Source organism: Molothrus aeneus, chromosome Z (assembly GCF_037042795.1).
Source record: "Molothrus aeneus isolate 106 chromosome Z, BPBGC_Maene_1.0, whole genome shotgun sequence".
NCBI lineage: Eukaryota > Metazoa > Chordata > Aves > Passeriformes > Icteridae > Molothrus > Molothrus aeneus.
Genome location: NC_089680.1, coordinates 38,512,409 through 38,533,900, shown reverse-complemented (window position 1 = coordinate 38,533,900; position 21,492 = coordinate 38,512,409). Strand labels below are relative to the sequence as shown.

Genomic DNA, 21,492 nt, shown 5'->3' with positions numbered 1-21,492 from the left:
AGAGAGCTGCAATGCTAGGAAAAAGACAGATAGATAGTAAGGAAAACAAAGTCTTTAAAACTCAAATTTAACCATTAGGCACTGTGAAAAATCCTCATAAAATTCAACAAGTTCACATGGGGAATTTTTTATGTTTTTACTGAATTCTGGAGACCCCAAACGATTGCAGATACAAAGTAGGGCAGTTTTTATGTTCTTATCTCCCACACAAATGCTACAGGGAGTAACCACTCTACTATGCATTACTCACATGCCCACAAGTGCTTTGTTTCTATAAAAAAATAAAATTTAAAAGACTCAAACACAAGAAACCTAAGACAAATCACACAGAGCCTAACAGACGTACAGATTTGCAGGACAACTGCAAACAAAACAGACCACTATGGATCCTCCCTACTATCCTCCTTCGTCCCTTTTCTCCCCTGTTTAGCTAAGAAGGAACATTCCTGTGGATTATCACTGTTCCTGCAGAGCAGCAGCATTGCAGAAGGTGGTTGTCTCTTGGCTTCCCACAGGACAAAACCCTAGAAATGTTGGGGACTGAAGATAGGACTGTTGCCTTTCTGTTCCTACATTTCACATCCTTCTGCCTTGACACCAGTACATCGCTTATTTTCCTGTCTCTCAGGTGTCAGGCTCAGGCACCCACTCACCCAAAATTTCCACTGTGCAGGAAGTGTCTGTTTTCCATGAGGTGCTACACTGCACCATTTCACACACCCCAAGGGAACTACTCCAATTTAGCTCTCATACCCTCCCTTTCTGCAGTCTTGACTGCTATTGCCAGCCTTGTAGTCTCTCTGTAGTCTTGGTCTCACAGGGTCATGCCATCCTTGTTCTCCTGAACAAATAGATACGCTTACTCCAAGCTTTATTCATCACCCCACCCAGTGTCCTGTGCCTCAGACCACAAAGTTTCCCAGTAACTGCTTTGGATACTTGCAAGTCCAAGGATTTTACTGTATTGTACTGAAAGCATGGTAATAGTAGGGGAAACAGTGGAGACAGAACCCAAACTAAATCAGCTCTCTCATCTCACCTCACACCACACACAAACACTCACTCACTTTCCCCCATCTGCTTGACTTCAGGAAAATTCCTGCACTACTCTCAGTCTCTTCTCAGCCTTCTCCTCACAACAGAACCCTAGATTACACCCTTCTTCTTGGCAGGGATCTAAAATTTATTCAACCCTAGTAGGAATGAGGGCTCCATGTCTTAAACTACAGTTTAAAATTAAGACTGCAAGCAGTGTTTTCACAACAACGTGGCAGGCCAGCTCTTCGCTGGAACACGAATCTTGCTCCTAACTGCAGCTCGGAACGTTTTCCAGCAGCACTGGGCTGCACTCACCCAGCCCCACGCCCGACGGGCGTGAAAGGCGGGCGGGGCGCGGCTGCGGGCGCTCGGCGACAGCGGGGGCTCCGTGTCACCGCGCCGCCCGCCAGGGGGCGCTGCCCGTCGCTCGCCGCCGCTCAGGGCGCCCCCCCGTGGCGGCCGGGGGAACCGCGCCTCGCCAGCCCCGCGCCACCCGAGAGGAGGGCACGGCCGGCCACGGCCACGGCCACGGGCACGGACACGGACACGGACACGGACACGGGCACGGCCACGGGCAGCGCCGGACACGGGCACGGGCAGCGCCGGACACGGGCACGGGCAGCGCCGGACACGGACATGGCCGGACACAGGCACGGCCGGACACGGATACGGGCACGGCCAACGCCGGACACGAGCACGGCCAGCGCCGGACACGGGCACGGCCAGCGCCGGACACGGGCACGGCCGTGGCGCAGGCAGCCGGCAGCGCGCACGGTGCTCCTGTCCTGCTGCTGCGGCGGCTTTCACAGCCCTGCTTTTACCACGCAGGCTGCCGGACCGGGCCAAGCTTCCAAAAGAACGCAGCAGTCTGGATATTCATAAGGAAAACGATGGATCCCGTAGAGATCGGAGGGAACCGGGTGCGCGTGTTGGAGGCAACACACGCCACAGGAATTAAGGTTTAAAAGAAAAATACTTTGTTTTCCTCGTTTGGTTTTTGTGGGTTTGGTTGGTTTGGGTTTTTTTTGGCGGGGGAGGTGGGTGTGTTGGTGTATAAGAGACTTTAAACAAACCTCCATAAAAATACATTTAATTGATAACACTTGTGAAATGCAATTTCAGTGGCCTGTTGCCAGACTGCAGTCGACTTTACTGAGACAGAGCTGGTACTGAGACAAAGGCTGCTTAGGAGCCACACCTTCTGAATTCCCTCTATACCTTTGCTGGAGCGCATTTGACAGGGTACAGCTTTTTAATCTGAAAGAATGTTTGCTAAACAAGTTTTAAGTAATTTTCTGATGCTATTGTCTCCTAGCTCTTCCTAACAAGACAGATCTGCAACTCAAAGCCATATCCGTTAAACAGGGAATTCTGAAACCAACTACAGAAATTCAGTTCAACCAAGTTGAGAAAATTCAAGGCAATCACACAAACTTTTATACTGTATATACTAGAGGAAACACTTTTCATTCAATTATCTCAGAAAGAAAGTGGGCAAGTTTTATTAACATCTCCTAAAAATATAACCTGGTCTCTTGGGTTTTACCTGTCAGTACCAGAAAACCATAGAAGTAAAGATACAAAGATTTCTTCACACAGTAAGTCTGAAAAGTCCAATAACCACCCTGACTTTCACTTATAACCAGGAACAAGGTATTGTGTGTATCAGAACCAGCTACACATCTAAGTTGTGTTCAAGGTACATTTTTAAACATTATAACAATACTGAGGGAATATAAGAAGTGGTTAGAAAATAGACCAGAAATCAATGTTTTAGAAGCCCTTACTTGAAGCTTGCCTCTTTGCTGTGCTTCAGCATATTCCGCTACTCTACTGGTCTCAGACACATTTGCCAAAAAGATCACCCACAGACTATTCACAAGAATTTCCAGCAGTGTGAGAGGACTGTAATGGGGCTGTGTGAGAGACTGCAGACCACAGAAAGGCTCCACTCAAGGATGATCTCAGTGGTGGTTGAGATGGGGGCAGGGGGGTAGGTCCCAAGCAATGCCAATGGCACACCTTCTTCAGAAGGCCCCAGAAGAACTGGCCAGGGACCTACAGGGTTATCAGTCTAGATTTGGTCCCTGGGAAAGTCACAGAGCAAGACCTCTACAAGAGGAAAAGGATTACAATCTTAAGCAGACAACTTAGGATGGATAGAAACTGATTGGATGATTAGCTTAGAGGCAGAAGGTAATATCTTGTACTCTACCAGGACTGCAGTAACCAAGTGGAGAACTACTGAAGCAAAAGCAGTGACTGATCCTTTATCACTCACATGGCAGAAGTCACACTTTCCAAGTCTGCAGATGACATCAAACTGGGGGAAAAAGCACTGGAGAGCAGAGCTGCCATCCAGAGGGACCTGGGTAGGGTAGGGTGCAGGAAGGTGGGGAGAGCCTCGTGCAGTTCAGCATGGAGAAAAGCCCTGCCCAAGGAATTCAGAGCCTCAGGCAGCAGTGAAGGCTAGACATGGCATGCCTGGGCAGCAGCTCTGCAGAAAAGGCCTCAGGGCTGGCAGCAACCAAGGGCAGCAGTATACATCACTACAGTAGTACAGGCACAAGCAGGAGATGGAGGAAAGTGATAGTTCCCCCATGATTCAGTACTTTTTAGACAACACCAAGACAAGATACTGAGTCCTCGGTTTGGGCTCTCCACTGCAGGACTCCCACTTGCCAAACTGGTGTGAGCCCAACGTAGGCCCACCTGGATGCTCAGGGACTGGAGCACCAGCACAGTGAGGTGACCCTGAGGGCAGCCTGGTGAAGGGAAGCTCCGAGCATCTCAGAGCAGCCCTCTTCTGCCTTCAAACAGGTTACTGACAATAAAGAGTCAGGCTGTGTCATGGTGGCTGAATGACACATCAGGCACAAGCTGAAAGACAGCAAGTTCAAACTGGAGATAAAGGGAAGCCTTTCTCCTACAGGAACAGTGCAGCAGTGGTGCAGGTTGCACAGAAGTGCTGTGTGGTCCCTGCTCTTGGAAGTTATTTAAAGACAGACTGCAAAAAGCTCTGAGCCATGTGGTCTGGCATCTTTGCTGACCCTGCTTGAGCACAAAGTCATACTAGAGACACCCAAGACTTTTCTGTCCTTAGCTGTAGTGTCCTCTTCAGTGCTGGCCAGCTGCAATGCAAAACTGAACATCTGGTGAGACCCTTAACTTTTCATTTACTTTAATCTTGTTAATTTAGTGTGTGGCCAGATTCCTACAAATTTAATCTATAAACTGACAGCATGTTTTCAAACCTACTTTCATGGAAGAAAGACACAGAAAAGTGAAAATCATACTAATTTGAATCCCCAAGCCTGCATGGTATCATCTTCCATGCTTTTGGAGATCAGGGAGGATGGGCTTTCATAAGAAACATCACACTGCCCATTACATATCGTCATCAGAAGTATGAAAAGAACTGCATGACTCTTCAAGCAGGTAATACAGTAACAAAGTCGTGAGAAAAAGCTCAGTGCTGCTCTCTACCTGCAGCCAGTGTAAAAAACACATTCAAGGAAATCAGTACTGGACACAAAACATACAGGTGTTTTGGAACCAAAACTAAATTCCCTCTTTAAAATGGGGAGGAAAAAAAAATCAGTTCCAGAACTTTTCACAGGCAGAGTAGAAACAAAAAGACCTGCATTCACCTGTACCAGAGAAAACAGGAAGCAGATGTGCTGCTGGCATGCAGAGTGATGACAGAGTCCCTGTGATAGCAAACAGAATTCCCAGTGCTGAAGCAAGAGGTACATCATAATTCTTTAAAAAACAACCCAGAACATGTGAGTTTCCCCAAACCCACCAATCATTAGCAAAACCCTGATGTCTGCTTTTAAAAAGGTCTGCTGTGTATAGTCCTCATGACAGAGACTTCTCAATGGAGGAGTTGATTCTTGTATAAGTAAACAGATTAAAACTTTGTACATGCTACTAAGTTCTTCACATGAGAAGTGGTGTATGAAATAGGTGTTACTACTCCAGTCTCCACAGGAAGGTGGGAAGGCTTTGAGAGGCAACAGTGTTTAGCTAACAAGCATGCTGTAGAGCAGTCAGACAAAGGGTTGTGCAAAACAGTCAAAAGTTTCCAAGATGGCTGTAAATTATAGGAATCTCCTGTTTTGAAAAACAAGTGGAAGAGACTGTGCAAATACCAACCATTATTAAGAACAGCTTTGAAAATGCCAACCTATCATTTCCATAACAGACAAACTTCCTCAACAGTTCGAGGAAGGCTCACAAAGAGGAATGGCTGCCACATAACCATTTGAGTTACTGACAGATAACTCAGGTTTACCAACTATTGGGCATTATATTATCAACCTACACTAGATATGGTTACACAGATTGCCAAAGCTTGGAACAATCACCATCTCATCTGGTTGTTAACCTCAAGACTCTGCAGGTCCAGCATCCAGAAGCAGAGCTATAGTAACTGATCAGCCCCACTTGTGCATCATCATCTTGAGCTCCATCCACACTAGGTACAATACACTACATCCATCATGCTCTGGGCTAAAAAAGGCATCATTGGAAAATCAGATTTACTAGGGAAGGCAATGAGAAATAAAATTTAGCATTTGACCTTCCTGTTCTTCACTTAAGACTCTATCGACACATGAAATTACTATTTCAATTACAATTAGTAGTTACATACACAATATTGCAAGAAGTCAACACAACTTAAGACCCAGCAGAAAGGCTGTCTTCTTCCATAGTTGCACAAAGTCTAGGCAATTACCTGGTTTTCCTGCTGTAGCCATGTGGCCTACGCTAAAAGATCCTGAAAGCCAGAATGTTCTGTTTTGCCAATGGAAAAAATGTTTGAGATATGCAAACAACTGCAGGGGAAAAAAAAAAGAAGTGTATAAATACATACATCACTCCTACTAATCAGTCTACCAGATATACTCTCTATAGCTACTGATCTACTTTTCCCCTCTCCCACTGTTTTCTTTCCTTTCCTGTTTTCTTGCTAGCTTCAATAAGTATTTCAGGTACTCTAAATACACCAGTGAAGAAACTCCCTGTCTGTGTGGGAAAACAGCTTTACAGATGGCAATACTGGAACAGTAGAAATCTTAAAACTCTACAGTGCTAATGAAAATCCTAAAAACACTTTGAGATTTCACCTGGAGAAATGCAGAATCATGAGGGGATGGCAACTGATTGAAGGAAATCCCCATTTTCCTACCTCCTTTCTCCTACTTGTTCCCTTACCCTCTGCCTCCTACCTCCTGCATGACAACAGCAGTAGATCAGACAAGTATCTATTGACAAATTTTATTATCTACTGACAAATATATACTCTCACATTCACACTTAATTTATCATTCCCCTGCAGCTGCAAGATTGCAGCAGAGAGAAACCTTTTGGCTGGCTGGGGTCCCATGTACCTCTAGGGCACACCCCAGCATGTGTTGACTACCAAAAAATGTTGGGGAACTGAAGACCTCCTTTCACAATGTCAGGACACAGTGATCAAATCCAATTCTGTGCCAGATAGGAATAAAAATCTATGTGCATAAACCACCTCTTTCCAAGCCCAACCTTTCCAATACAGTAAAACAGTGGGATAATGGGAATTTTCCATGTTGTTTCCTGTTATGCATCTATTTTCTGTTCCACAGAAACCTGTTAGGTTTTTCAGTTTTTTTTAATTCTCTCAGAAAATGGAGATCTGCCATTCAAAATGCAAGAAAACAAATAATTTGCATTTGCAGACAAATCCTGGGAAAAGTCTATGAGTACAGTGAATAAAATTGAAAAGCAATTTGCTATTACATTGCTACCACATATCATTATGTGGATCAATGGTTATGTGGTGCATTGCTGGCCTTTGCTGCACTCTCTGTATACCATACAATGCTGAATGGTGCCACAGGACCAGCTGGTGTCATGAACACCAATCTCAGATTTGAAGTGACAAAGAAATATCTCTGGTAATGATGTTTATCTGTCCTTTTTAAGTCTTTTGACAGTGAAGACAAAGGCACTGCAACAATCCTGGACCTATACAAGACAAATTACAGCAAATTTAGTCTGTTTTACAAATCTATAGATTATGCAACATTGTTTGTTGTAGAAATTTGAACAAGGCAAGAGATTTTCTCCGTACAAACAGAAGATGCCAGCTTGGTAAATGTAATTCCTTCATTTCTGCCACGGAGAGGCTCTGTTAGAACACTTACACATTTCAAAGATACATACTATTTTAGATACCCAACATGGAGTATGACTTAGCTGGAGCGTGACTTAGAGAAGAACTAGTCATTGCTACAGCCAGCATTATGGATATGTAACAGAAATGATGGCATGTTCCAGGAGGATGAGAATTCTGGGGGAAAAACTGAGAGAAAAAAAATGAGTGAGTCTGAAACTGGGAAGTAAGTTATTACACAGTTTAGACTTCAGCTACTTTATGCTCTGTTCTATAATTGAAGATGTTTTACAACATGAATAAATAAAATTCAGCATTTGTGAGGTACCCTGACAGTAGCCATGACTGCCACAGAAAGATCCACAAAAGCATAGTCAAGGTGTATTTTCAGTAAGCTTTCTACAAAATTCTTCAAAAGCTGAAGAAACCCAAGTCATCGTGACAGAAAAAGAAAAGCCTTGTATGGACAAGTAATTGGTGAAGTGTCAGGAAACAGAGGGTCAATTCTGCTGTGCAGGGAGGCCACTTGCAAAATTTCTCAAGGAACTGTGATGGATCTGCTGTGGCAAAGGTTAAGCAGCAAGAAACATCCAGTTACTCAAAACAGTGAAGGGTAAAACTTCATGGAGGGACAATGTGAAACTGAATAGACATCAGAATGGAAGGTGACATTCAACAAATAATAATCTACATGTAGGGCAAAAAAACCAGCAGTCCTAATAAGTTGATATGGTCTATTGCTCAGAAAAAAGATCTGGGGTTATGACAATCCCTTTAAAACAGGAGTTTAGTCCCTGATAAAAAAAAAAACAAAACATAGAATTAGGATAGGAACATCATCAAGCCATTGTGTAAATCTGTGTTTCAATATAACCATATTTATACCTAAGACTATACCCAAGATTTTTTACATCCTTTATATCAAAAATGTTAACAGATGTAGAAAAAGGACAAAAAAAGGATGATCAAAATATGGGATAACATTTCCTTCAAGCAATCTTAAACCTAAGCAATCTTAGTTTCTTTATTCAGGAAAAGAGAATTTTAGAGATGTCTGACACACATATCAAAGTTTAGGTAGGTTCTAGAGGGTGATGGTAGAGGTAACGGCAAACATCTTTTCCCATACAAGGTTTAAGAGCCATTGAGTCCAGCTCATCAGACACAACTTCAGAAGGACATGAGTGGTTCCTTGTGGAACTGATAGTTTACCTGAAGAACCACCAGCTTAATAGGTGGTGTATTATAGGCCATGTATTCTTCCTGACTTCTTGAAGAAGCTGGACATAGTCAGAGACACAAATCTACTGATGATAAAAGAACATAAGCCACACCAAACTCCAAAATCTCTTGTGCTTAAAAGAGTTACAAACTTGTCATTTATCAGGTAACATTAGTGCATACACATTTCCTCTTCTTATAATTTCATAGGAATTTGTTTATGGCTCTTGTAAAACATGTTGCTGGTCAAGCAATGTATTTGGGCTGATGTAATATGGCCATCTTTGTGTTCTAATTCTGCTTCAGAACAAACAGCAAAAAAGAATTTGAAGCAATAACATCTAACTCAGTTTTTCTCCACAATTGTTAGCAGCAGCTAATTAAATTACCACCACCCATCCTGTGCAATGAATGACTCATGGGTTCAATGGGGAAAGGAAGAAGGAAAACAAAGCAATGTTAGGTAATTAAAGGCTATACCAAAACACACATGAAACACAGAAGTCAAATTAGTCAGGATTATCTAGCTTGTATATTTCCCAATCTGTGATAGCCCAGCTTTGCAATCAGACAATTCTAATGTCTCCTAAATTTTGAATGGTCTGGAAGAGTTTGATGTATGGGTCTTCTGAGGGAGAATGTCACTCATATGTCAGATTTAAAGGAATACTTGCAGAATCTCCACTTGCTTTCCTGGAAAGAGACAATGCATAAATTAACAAAGACAGTGTTTCAAACTAAACTGGGTGATTTGGACTTGAGCAGATATGGGAGCACTCTAACTATGTTCTAGCAGCTAAGACAGGTAACCACACTTCTCTCCATCCATTCCATGCAGATCAAAGGTGCATTTGACCATTGCTTTAGATGTTAATGAAGAAGAAGAAATCAGATGCCAGCACACTGACAGGGAAGTGGTTTTTGTCATCAGTACCAGAACACTCCACACACTTCTGCCAGTTCCAAAGTTACTGCTGTAAAAGTCCTTCTGTATCTTCAGCATTGGATCATAGCCAGAAGGTTATAGCTGATTATGTGTTAAAATTGGGCTGAGTTTACTATTAGGTACATTGGTCAAAGGGGAGGCAAGATTATTTTTTTTTTTTTAATCCTAGGACAGAACCTTCAGCAGTAAGTAGAAAATGCTAGCAGGTCTAGGTATAAAAAGACTGCAACTTCACAAAAGCTGATTGATTTTAGGAACAGACATTTACAGATTGTGTTTTAGTAAGAAGAGTAAAACATAGATTTCCATACAAATTTTCAGGAAGAGAGGACATAGTCTCAAGCTGCACCAGGGAAAGTTCAGGTTGGACATCAGGAGGGATTATTTCACAAAAGGGTTGTCAAGCATTGAAATAGCCTACCCAAAGACGTGGCAGAGTCACTATCCCTGGAAGTGTTTAGGACTGGATTGTGGCACTTAGTGCCATGGCCCAGTTGACAAGGTGCTCTCTATGACCTCACAGGTCTTTTCCAGCCTAATTGATTCTGTGATTCTATGTCTGCCAGTGGCTGCTAAGACAATATATATGACAGAGCATTGAAGTATGCATGTGTAAGGCTCTGAAATATTGTTTGTAGACTACCTCATGAAAACCTGAGGTTTCCTACCTCTGTTTGCTGTTCAAGGCAAATATAATGAAATACCCATATAAACATTTAGCCCTTCAAATGCCGCTAAACTTCAACATGAGCTTACAGCATCAAGCTCCTCTACATACTAAAAAAAATGTACAACCCTCTACAAAAATTAATTTTCCTCTTTAATGTAATTATTCTAAGAAAAGAGCCCCAAATGCTGTAGTGGCCTCTGAAATCAGAATGGGAAGGATTTTAAAACTGTCACGTTTTTTGTTTATAAACAGAGCTGGAGGTATTTTATTTCCATACATTTTTAGTAGAGAGATGGGAAAATACCTCTGTCATGCTTTAGGGAAAGGAAAAACAGTTATTTATCAAACTGTATCACTATCCTGTTTCTAGCATCCACATTTGCTTCATTCCCAAAGAAAAGAAAGGATCAGTAAGTTTTATCCAGTCATAGCAGTCCACTTCACTAATTGCCATAGCTTTGTCACTTCTCAGTTTGCATGTCAAGGTAACACACACAAACTATTTTGCTGAGTTACATACTATCCCTCTGTTCTAGTCTTCATATGTAGTTATTTCGTTCAACATGCATTCATGCTGCACTGGTCATTTATTTCAAATTCACTAAAATATGAAGCACTCAATTGTTAAGTGGGCACAGACCTCCCCTTTGCAACCCAGCTAATCTGTTCTCTTTTAATTGCACTATACACAGTATCTGGGTTTCATTATCTTCCTCCTTTGAACTGGTATCTAGGAAATCTCTTCATGTGCAGTTTAGACAACCACATTGATTTACAATTAAATTGGTTTACACACCAAGGTTGTGTCAGACTATACTTCCATAACATTCAATTCAATGTCATTTCCCATGAGTCCACTTGCCATCAGAATTAGTTTTCAAATTATGTATTAGTATCACAAACTTATGATACAGTCTGTTCCACTTCTGTGCACCAACTCATTTGACATCTGACAAAAGACAAAACAGTACTTTAATACTAATTTTTATGCCCAGAGTCTGCCAGTCAACAGATTCAATAATACCAATTAAGATTTGAACCACACAATTCACAGTAGCTACTGATGCACTTATATTATCCAGGGAACAATCATCTACCTTCAGCTGGCCACAGCTCAGCCACTTCAGGGCAAGGTGTGAACCTTGACACCTACATCCAGGAACTGCAGCTGTTTCTCATTCTCCTGACCTGGAAGAAACAAGTTACTCATAGCAGCTGAAGTTAAGATGAATAACCACTGGTAATGTAGACTCTTGCTAGACAGGGCTGGGGAATGGAGAAGACTAGTCGGCAAGATTTTTTTGAGAAACACCAGTAAAATTTAAGGAGAATTGGTAATATTTGCTTCTTTTAAATTCTCCATTATTTTCTGCAAAAAATTGAGAATTAGGAACACTAAACTAACATTATGTTTAATAGCTGAATGTCCACTTGAAAATAAGGGCAGAGAAGGACCACACAGTCTCACAGTATCTAAACCCACAGTACTGGAAGAGAGGAGGGAAATCACTAGGATTTTTTCAGATAGGAATTGCACAGTTTATAACCACTGTCTACAGCATAGCAGGATTTTTCTCAGTATTTTTACAGGAAACCATACACACTGTGAGTGATAAACTTTTCTGAGTTTTAATCAGCAAACATTGCTTTGCAATCACAGCGTGTTAAGCCCTCAGGCAATACCCACATGGTATAGGAGCACACAGCCTCTACGAAATAGCTCTGTAGGACATGTTTCTTATGACCAGTCATGCAGCAAGACAACTGAAGCAGACAGAAATTTTACAGAATGTGGTATGAGACAGTCAAATTAGCAATGTACAGGCATAAGCCAAAATAATGACTGGGACTCAGGAAGAAGAACAGACCATGTCTACATGAGTAATTTGCTTACAGCAAGTATTGTCACTGCTTCTGGTACTAATTTTCAAAAAAAGTGCAATTAGTTTAAAGATGGAAATGAACACCAGAGTTTTCAAATCATTAACATGTATGCATTGATTTTATTCAAATGTTACTATAAAACAGACCCAGAGATGCTTCAGTTATGCTAAATTACTTTAGCCACCAGGTGCCTCAATCAAATGCCCTAAGGAATTGACAGTAGGAGGCTATTATCAACACCTGATCCCCACATTTAGGGTGCAGAGCAGGTAAAATTATCAGCTCATAGGCAAACCACCTCCTACCATAGTGGAAATGAAGGAAGCAACACAGGCCAGGGTCTGATTTCAGAAAAAAACCATATTCTTAATTTCAGATCCAACAATCAAATTTAATTCAGTCATGTGAACCAGAGAAGAGGCAACTAAGAACCCTGATAACCACTGTCCTCCATTCTCCACATTCCTTTCAATGCCTTAGAAAAGGCTTTCATCAAACTAACAAACTGGTCGGCACAAGAATATGCATCTTCCCCAAATCCCACAGATGACCAGATAAAAGGCTGAAACAAAAATTTTCTTCCTCCCTGCCTCTCATCTTTCTCTTATTTTTTTATTTGGGAAAGGTAGGTGGGGTGGTTTTTGTTTTGAGTTTGAATCACTGTCGGATTTCATTAAAAAATTCTCTGAGAATACATATTACCAGATTCTGAGAACTACAGTATGGATGTTTTTACTGTAGGCTGAAGAAAACCAATCAGCAGTGTGTATTCAAAAAGCTGGGAGTAAGAACTCACAGCAGCTTCAGAGAGGCATGAGAGGTACAAACTAGATAGAAAGTAAAACCCACTTTTGGTAAACTCAAGATTCAGCATTGTGCTGACTCTTCCTACTTTCAGTGGGAACACAGGACTAGGTAGGATCATTGTTGAGTCACTAATTTCCATCTTCCACAAGCGCAGGTATCTAAACAAAGATTTATTCATATAAAGATTTACCCATATAAGGAGATGGACAATCTCAATCTTGAAGATTCACTTTGCTCTGTTCTCCTAACAGAGCAAAGTGAATCTTCAAGACTGAGATTGTCTGGACATATTTTGAGCTTCAAGTCATCTCTCAGTTCCTCATAGCATATTAAAGATTACCAAAAAGGAATTCCAAAGTCAGAAAACTAGCACTTCCCCAGAAAATAAAAAAATTGCCAATGTTTTGAGTTTGTGAACACCAAAAAAGTCTTTGAGAAATAATTTTTTAGTGAGAAAATGTTTTAGGAAAAAAATCAAGTAACAGATAATAACTAAAGAGTCACAGAGAACTTTTAGCAGTCAGTAGCTCACAGAAGACACAGCCTTACAAGTCAGGGCTTAGACAAGGAATTGGCTTAAAAGGAGGACCATTAAAAAAAAAGAAGAGAATTTGAAAAAAAAAGAAGGAAGGTAAGAACAGAAAGAAAACAAAAAGAAACTTTATAGACATTCCTACTAACACCTTGCAGACCAAGCACTTGAGGCAGTAAGCATTAAATTTGTAACAATTAGAAGAAACCACCATGGAAAAGGCTAAGAAAGGATGAGTGCACATTGCATGCATACACACCTCTTGGGTCTCAGAATCCTCCCCAAAATCTTCTGTCTCTACAAAACAGAGGGGCAGTAATACAGAATGATTTTTACCCACAGACAAAACAGGTTAGCTTGAGTGTCACAAGTGACCTTCCATTCAGACACAGTTCGATAAGTAGAAGGCTAACATATTATTTAATCAAAGCAGATGACTGAGTGAAGCAGAAGTTGAGCCACAGAAATGCAAAAATAAGCACATAAATCCCTAACACTAGGCAAGGCAAATGTAGAAGGCAAAGCACAAAGCCCCTTACCAGCACTGACAGACAGAGAAGGTGATCCTGGTTCCCCTCAACAATTTAGATACTCATAAGAAAGAATTAGGCATTATAAATTAGCTATGACTAGAAGGAGAAAACACTGCTGCTGAGACAAGATGATCCAGCTTGAAAGGAATTATACAAGAAATTAGCAAACCTATAAGGTTAGCCAGGAGTAGTATTGCTATGAGAATTATCTCAAATTTAACTACCAAAGACAAATGGGAGGAAAAAGAAACATTTTAGCTAGTTAACCTTACAAAATAAGATAATATAGGAGAATACAAAGGAATAAAAATATACAAAGCCTGTTGTATGGCAACACCACTCAAAGCAAGAAATAACTTAATACAAACTATGCTGCCAAAAAAACCAACCAACCAACCCCATCTGTGCCTAAATTCACTCCCACTGTGTTTTAAATCTGAAGACACCCCAGTGATTCAAAACTAGCCTGTCTGAACAAGATGTTATAAAATGTCAACAAGATTGACAAGCATTTCTTTCCTGCTTTCATACAAAAGTATTTCCCGACTCTCCTATCATAGCCAATCAGAGGTTTTCCTATTTTCTTCAGGTTATATCAACCATGATATCTGCCCTCAAGGTAGGACAGTATTTCCAACATGAAGATTAAACAGTCAAGCATACTGCCAGAATTAGAAGTGGTTTCACATTCTGCAAGTCCCTCTCTGTTAAATCTCTGTCTGTGGTAACTTCACAAAGGATTTCCCTGTTGCTATGTAGAAAGTGCATGTCAGCAACAGTGATTTGTCTGTATGGAATAAACCACAAACAAGCTACTGAGCAGGCACATTTAAACTAAAACAAAAATAAGGGGGCTTAAAGTGACAGAGTGATTATTGTTACAACAAATCAGCATGCAATTTTTGAGGAAAGTGTCATTAAGCTAGTATTCACCTTGTAGTCAAGAATAGGAGTGCTCTAAAAAGAGAGAATCCAAACATTTGTTTTATTAACAGGGTATGTATGAGAAGGCTCAACTCCAGTACCTGACCACTTTCTTGCTCAACCATTAATATTTTGCAGAGAGTTGAGAAAAGTCAGAATGATTTTTGATTAAGGAAAAAAATTACTGTTAGCAGAAAGGAATTACAACACCTTGGAAAAAGAGGTTTCAAATAGTTTTTAAATGGTATGCTTTCTTCTTAAGCACTGTCCGGAAACTAGTGAAAAAACTGTTTCTGAAAGGAAACTGCATTTCTCAATATACGAGAAGCTGTGTGTGAGAAAGCTCCACCAAAATAAGTTTGTATTGAATTATTATTTATATCTACATCCTGTTTAGCCATTTAGAAAAAAAGTTTAGTTCATGTTCCATAGACCCCTTTGTGTAAAGCTTTAAAAGGGCTTCTGCTAAAATAGGGAGGGCCCCTGTATTTATATCCTCCAATTCACACTCTGTAGCAACTCATAACTTTCAACCTGGATTTCCCCAACAAAAATAAAGTCATCCTTATCGTTTCCTCATGAAGCAGTTGGTTTTCAGCTTTAAACAAAAAAATATAAAGGGATATTAACTATAGAAAAAAATACTCATGTTATTGTTTATAGGTCTATGTAGCTTGATCAAAATACTTGACTGAGACAAACCCAAGTTTTGCCAGAGAAGGCTATTGTTTGCCAAGCTACAGGTTTTTTTCTACACCTTTCTGCACGTTCCCAAGACTCATAACCCTTGAGAAAGGCAGAATTGGGCCCTGCCAGAGGACCCTTTCCTGGCTTAATTATAGCAGCACTGCACTGAAATGTAATTGAGGCTTGCTTGCACTTTGGGCACTTGCCTACTTAAAGTGATAGGTTACCCAAAAAAGTCACAGCTTTCATTCAGGCACTTCTCATCTTCAGATTTTTTCTACAGGACAAAAGGTACTCCAAATACATACACTCATCTGATACAAGCTAGCACAGGGCACCTCTGGACCCATACATAACTGCTTTTGCTTTCTCTTATTACTATTGTTGGCATCAAGTAGAATGTCATATACTAGAATAATCCTCTATTTCAGCACAAAAATACAATCTGAACTTCAAGTTATATACTGTTTCTGTAAAAGAAGACCAAGAAAGGCCTTATCTGCTGGGACATGGGGGAGGAGAAAAACTCAACAAGTTCCAAAAAAACACAGCAAGCCAAATCAACTCTCCAAAATACTGAATTGCAGGTCAAGTCCTCAACATACAGAGATTGTTTCTTTAAATTATCTTAATCTCACAATCACTGTAAAATATATTTCATAATATTAACTGCCATTATGAAAGCATTCTGCTTTCACACTTTTTGAAAAAAAAACACATTTGATGCTGAGTTCTACAAATATAATGTTTTCTTTCACAATTGCAAAGGTACTTTTAAGACAGAAATTGTATATAGCCTTCTGCTCAAATTATTAGATAATTGTCTAAAGTCACTTCATTGAAAATAGGCTGACTTGTATATTTGGGCTTTATTTTAAATCAATATGCCATTCAAAATTCAGTATTTTAATAATATTTAACAATACAATCTACTTCTGTTTTAATTTTACAGAATAGGAACTAGCCCAAAACCAAATTGTTTACAAATGTTGCTCAAAAATATGCCAACAGAAATGTATTGTTTGAAAATTAGTTTTCATTCCTGTGGTTTTCATTTTTCTGAGTTTGGTTTTACTCCATTTGAAGACTTATTCCACACATCCACCATGTAATTAAAAAAATAAATTATTACTTCTCCCTAAACAGCAGCTTCTCCTTGCTCTTGAACTTCATTCCACTTCAGTTTTAATCAGGGGAATTCACATTAGGTTTCCTACAAAACGGAGAAGTTTAACATTAATTTCACCTCATAAGACAGTTAGGACCTGCTGATCAGAAACTGTATAAGGGCATTTCAAAGATATAAGAGTCTAAAACCAGCTGCACGTATCTCGTCTTGTAAATATACTGAACCAGCTCAAGCTGACATAGCTCAACTTTGCCATTTTGATAGTGACAGCATTGAAAAAAAAAAACTATCACATTACTTGGTAAGGACTGCAATTTGCCCCTTCAGCTCACAGGAACGATCTGAAACTGGTGGGGGAAATTAAGAAACTCTCCTCCATAAAAAATTACTACCCTTCTAACAGATTTTTAAACTTCTAATTCAGGTAAGTAGGACCATATAATTAAAGTACAAATTAAGAGAAAACCTAGAAAACTGATAATTTTGTAATTTAATGTTTTGTTACCAAAACATTAAGTTACAAAAAATAGCAAAAACTGTCTGAAGGTAAAGTTGAAGAGAGTCCTGGTATGACAGCCAATAGTTGGCTTTTGGTGACGTGCAACCAGAATGTGAAGCAAACTTACAATTTGTTCAAATATTTAGCAGTAAAAAAAGAAAGAAAAAAAAAGAAAGAACACTACATTTCATAAAAATCACATATATTGGCTTAACCCTTTAGACATATTTCCAACTTTTAGCAACTTTCTGAGTGTTAAATCACAAATAGAATGAGTTCTCTCTGTAAAAGATCATAGTAAACACCTTCACTGGAGTTATTTGGTCTGTAATAATAAAACAATAATAAAACTGAATACTAAACCAAAAATAACTAAATGAATAAAATTAAATGAATAAAATAAATAAATAAGAGGGAGAGTGATGAGGGGCAATGGCTTCAAACTAAAAGAGTAGAAGCCTAGTTAGATGTTAGGAAGAAATTCTTCACTGTGGGGGTGGTGAGGCACCAGCGCAGGTTCCCCAGAGCAGCCATGGATGCCCCATCCCTGGCAGTGTTCAAGGCCAGGTTGAAAGGCACCCTCAGCAACCTGGGATAGTGGAAGGTGTCTCTGCCCATCGAAGGATGGTTGGAACTGGATGATCTTTAAGGTTCCTGCCATGTCCTGTTGGAAATTATACAAGTTTAAATTTTTTATATAACTTTAGTCAGGGGTTTTGTTCACCTTTGCCCAGGGTAAACGACTTAAGGTTTCCTTTTAAAGGACTTAACATCTGAGCAGATTGGGAGTAACAGAGAAGATACACAAAAGATAAGGACCATTAATGACCATCAGCTCCCAAATCACCCCGGCATGGCTGGAGACTCCTGGTTTGGGAAAACATAGGTAAGAAAACAAAGAATGAGAACCATCAAAGGTGAAGAGATCAATAACCAACTGGAAACCAAATACAAAGAACTGCATAACTTGGGACCAATGAATATTGAACCAATTAATTTCTTTGGGTTTTGACTGTATTGATATGTGAAAAATCTAGTAAAAATTATGTGTGATTGAATGATTTTCTCTGCAGAACCCAGGCAATGAGGGGATGAAATTGTTTCTGTTGCACATCCTGGCCAGAACAATATCCTGGCCAGAATAAAGTAATGCTTTAATTCTCTAACGCTAAAAATTGAGAGTTTTTGGAGAGTTTTTGTTTTTCCTGCAGTTTCAGTGAGAAACACAAGTTTTTTTTACAGTTCTATGAAACGCAAGTAATTAAGGACTGAAATCTAATTACATAGCAAGTCATACTACTCCCTGTAAACCAAATACCATCCAATGCTGGATGCATTTTGAAATGGGTTTTTTAGTTCAAAGTTTACTATTATACATAGGAAAGAATCTTAGAACCATTTACGTTAGAGAATGTTTTTATGATCTTTAAGTCCAAGCATTAACCCAGCATGGCCAGGTCCACCACTAAAACAGATGCCTTAGTGCCACATCCACACATCTTTTAAATACCGCAACGGTTGGTGAATGAGCCACTTGCCTGGGAAGCCTGTTCCAAAGCTTCACCACCCTTCCCATGGTGGAATATTGATGGTGGATTTTAAGTTCAAATAGTAGATTAGGAACACATTTTCCTAATATCCACTCTGAACTTTGCCTGGCACATCTTGAGGTCACTTCTTCTTACCACATTGCTTGCTGGCAGAGAAGAAGCTGACCCCCACCTGGCCACAGCCTCCTTTCAGGCAGTGGTGGAGAGTGATAAGGTCACCCCTGAGCCTCCTTTTCTCCAGGATAAACACCCCCAGCTCCCTCAGCTGCTCCTCACAGCACTTGTGCCCCAGACCCTGCCCCAGCTCCATTGCCCTTCTCTGCACTCTCTCCAGCCCCTCAGTGCCTTTCCTGCAGTGAGGGCCCAGAGCTGGACCCAGCCCTGGAGGTGTGGCCTCAGCAGGGCCCAGCACAGGGGGACAATCCCTGCCCTGGCCCTGCTGGCCACAGCATTGCTGATCCAGGCCAGGATGCCATTGGCCTTCTTGGCCACCTGGGCACAGCCTGGCTCATGTTCAGCTGCTCTCACCAGCACCCCCAGGTCCTTTCCAGCCACTCTGCCCCAGCCTGTGGCACTGCCTGGGGCTGTTGTGACCCAAGGGCAGGACCTGGCACTTGGCCTTGTTGAACCTCACACCACTGGCCTCAGCCCATGATCCAGCCTGTCCAGATCCCCCTGCAGAGCCTTCCTGCCCTCCAGCAGACAGAAATGCCCCCAGTGCTGAGCCCTGGGGAACTCCACTGATGAGTGGCCACCAGCTGGATGTAACTCCACTCACCACCACTCTCTGGGCCAGCCATCCAGGCAGTTTTTAATCCAGCAGAATGCACCTTTTTGCTATCTGTAAGACAAAGAATGATAGAATGGTTTGGAAGGGACTATTAAGATCATCTAATTCCAATCTCCCCACCAAGGACAGGGACAGCTTCCACTCGACCAGGTTGCTCAAAGCCCCATGTAACCTTGAGCTAAAAAGTTTAAACTGAAGCAAGAAATATTAACGAGAAATTTAGGCTAGATCTTAGAAAAACAGTGTGTAGAAAGTAGGGCTAGTTTTGCTCAGGAAGAGTTTGTAGAAGAGATTATGGAACCTGATTTGCTTTTTTCAGAAAAGCAGTCTGGTCAGAACTGGTTTGGTCATAGTTCATCCTGCTTCTGAGCCAGGAATTAATTAGATGGCTCTTGCTCCTTTCAGCTGTATTTGTTATGATGTTATCATGTGAACATGAAAAACAGAAACATTTGTGTATTAAGGGAGACTCCCTATTTCTGAAGCTTCTTATACTTCACAACCTGTGCCATGAACTTTTGCATCAGCAACACATAAATCCTTCGAGTTATCTGTCTATCAAACACTTTTCTCTACTAAGCCTTTCTTCCAAAAAGTGTTTCAACCTTGTCCAACCCAAAACAGCTATTAAAAAAGACCTTTACAGGAAGACTTTTTTTGATATCCCAAAATAATCTTGGAAAAGCCCACCAAGACTCAAAGCCTATTCTTCAAATAAGGAGTCTGCGTTCAGTACAAAACACAGACAAAGCCAACAGAAAGTTACTTATGTCAGTTTAAGAGCTAAGGAATACAGCAGTGTCCAGTGCCTAAACAGCAACACAGAGACCTGCAATAGTTCAACATACTGAGCAAATAACAGTAAAAATGTATATACCACTTTGATAATTTCTTTTCAGTCCCCCACTTTTCCTTAAGAAAAGAAGTCATTCCCTGTGGCAGTTGCTACAGTAAGCAGGCAATACACATGCTGAAATATAACACAAGCAGCTTTTTTTAACAAAAATATTCCAGCAATGAGGGGAACAGGGAATCAAAACCAGAAAATCTTGAACCATGGTCACACACAATATCACAGTTAACATATATGGGGAAAAAATGGTTACTTCATTGGAATCAGATGCTAGGAGAAAAAAATGATGCCAGCTTACCTGGTGCACGTATCTCACATAAAGCAGCCGTGTAAAGAAAGCTTGAAAGAAGTCAGGTGAACAGAGAAGTGACAACATGAAATTAAGTGGCATTCTTTGCAATATTATTCAAGAACTTGAGCAGACTACTAACATCTTCCTTCCTCAGGAAGGAGCTTCCCACACTAAAGAATTTTCAAAGAGAAAATCTTAACTCCCACAAAAGAAGCCACAAAACCCCTCTTTCTGAATCCCATGCTAGAATTTGCAAACAAATTTGGAACCACAACATTTTCGTTCTAATTATATTCTAATTTCAATGATAAAAAGAGCAGAAGGCTTATCTAAGTATTCAAATGTCCAGACACCAATCAGCCAAGGCATGCGTTGTGAGTCAGAACCACAAGATCTTGCATACAACTTGCTGTGGAATATCAGTAAATTCTTTTCATTTTACACTTCAGTTTAGCCTGCTGAAAAACAAAATAGTTTGTGTCTCATTGGGAAAGTTGAGCCACTATCTGTGAGATCTGGGAATACAAGCATATGGAATAATAAAACCATAATGAGGAAGAGTTCCACGGGCATTTCGAATACATTCAGATTTTGTATTTACTAAGAGTTTTATTCATATTCTCCATCCAGAGCTGATTTGTCAACCTCTAAATTATTATTGGAGAGTGATAGCTTATAAAAGATTAATTAATTACAGGCTCAGCACAAAACACACCTAAAAGAAAAGTTTCTTTTATTGTGGTTTTCTTGCTCATTATCCAATAGTTCCAGAGCCTCAGTTCAACTTAGTTTACTCCACAGTAGTTGTTTTTTGGGTTTTCTAGCTGCTTGGAGTTGGGTTTTTGGTTGGTTTTCTTCTTCTTTCTTTTTCTTTTTAAATATATGTTTTGACCTTCTTATTTATGGATTATTTGGATTTAAAATTCTCTTTTATGATCCCTATATTATTCTTTCCTGCAAGGTTGAGGTCCAGTATT

At 40.4% G+C, this 21,492-nt stretch overlaps 1 protein-coding gene across 3 annotated transcripts in view; it reads right to left on the bottom strand.

The window, feature by feature from the left end:
• The window catches only part of ARL15 (ADP ribosylation factor like GTPase 15), a 227,054-nt gene that overhangs the window by 184,952 nt on the left and 20,610 nt on the right, over positions 1–21,492 (bottom strand). The window lies entirely within an intron of this gene.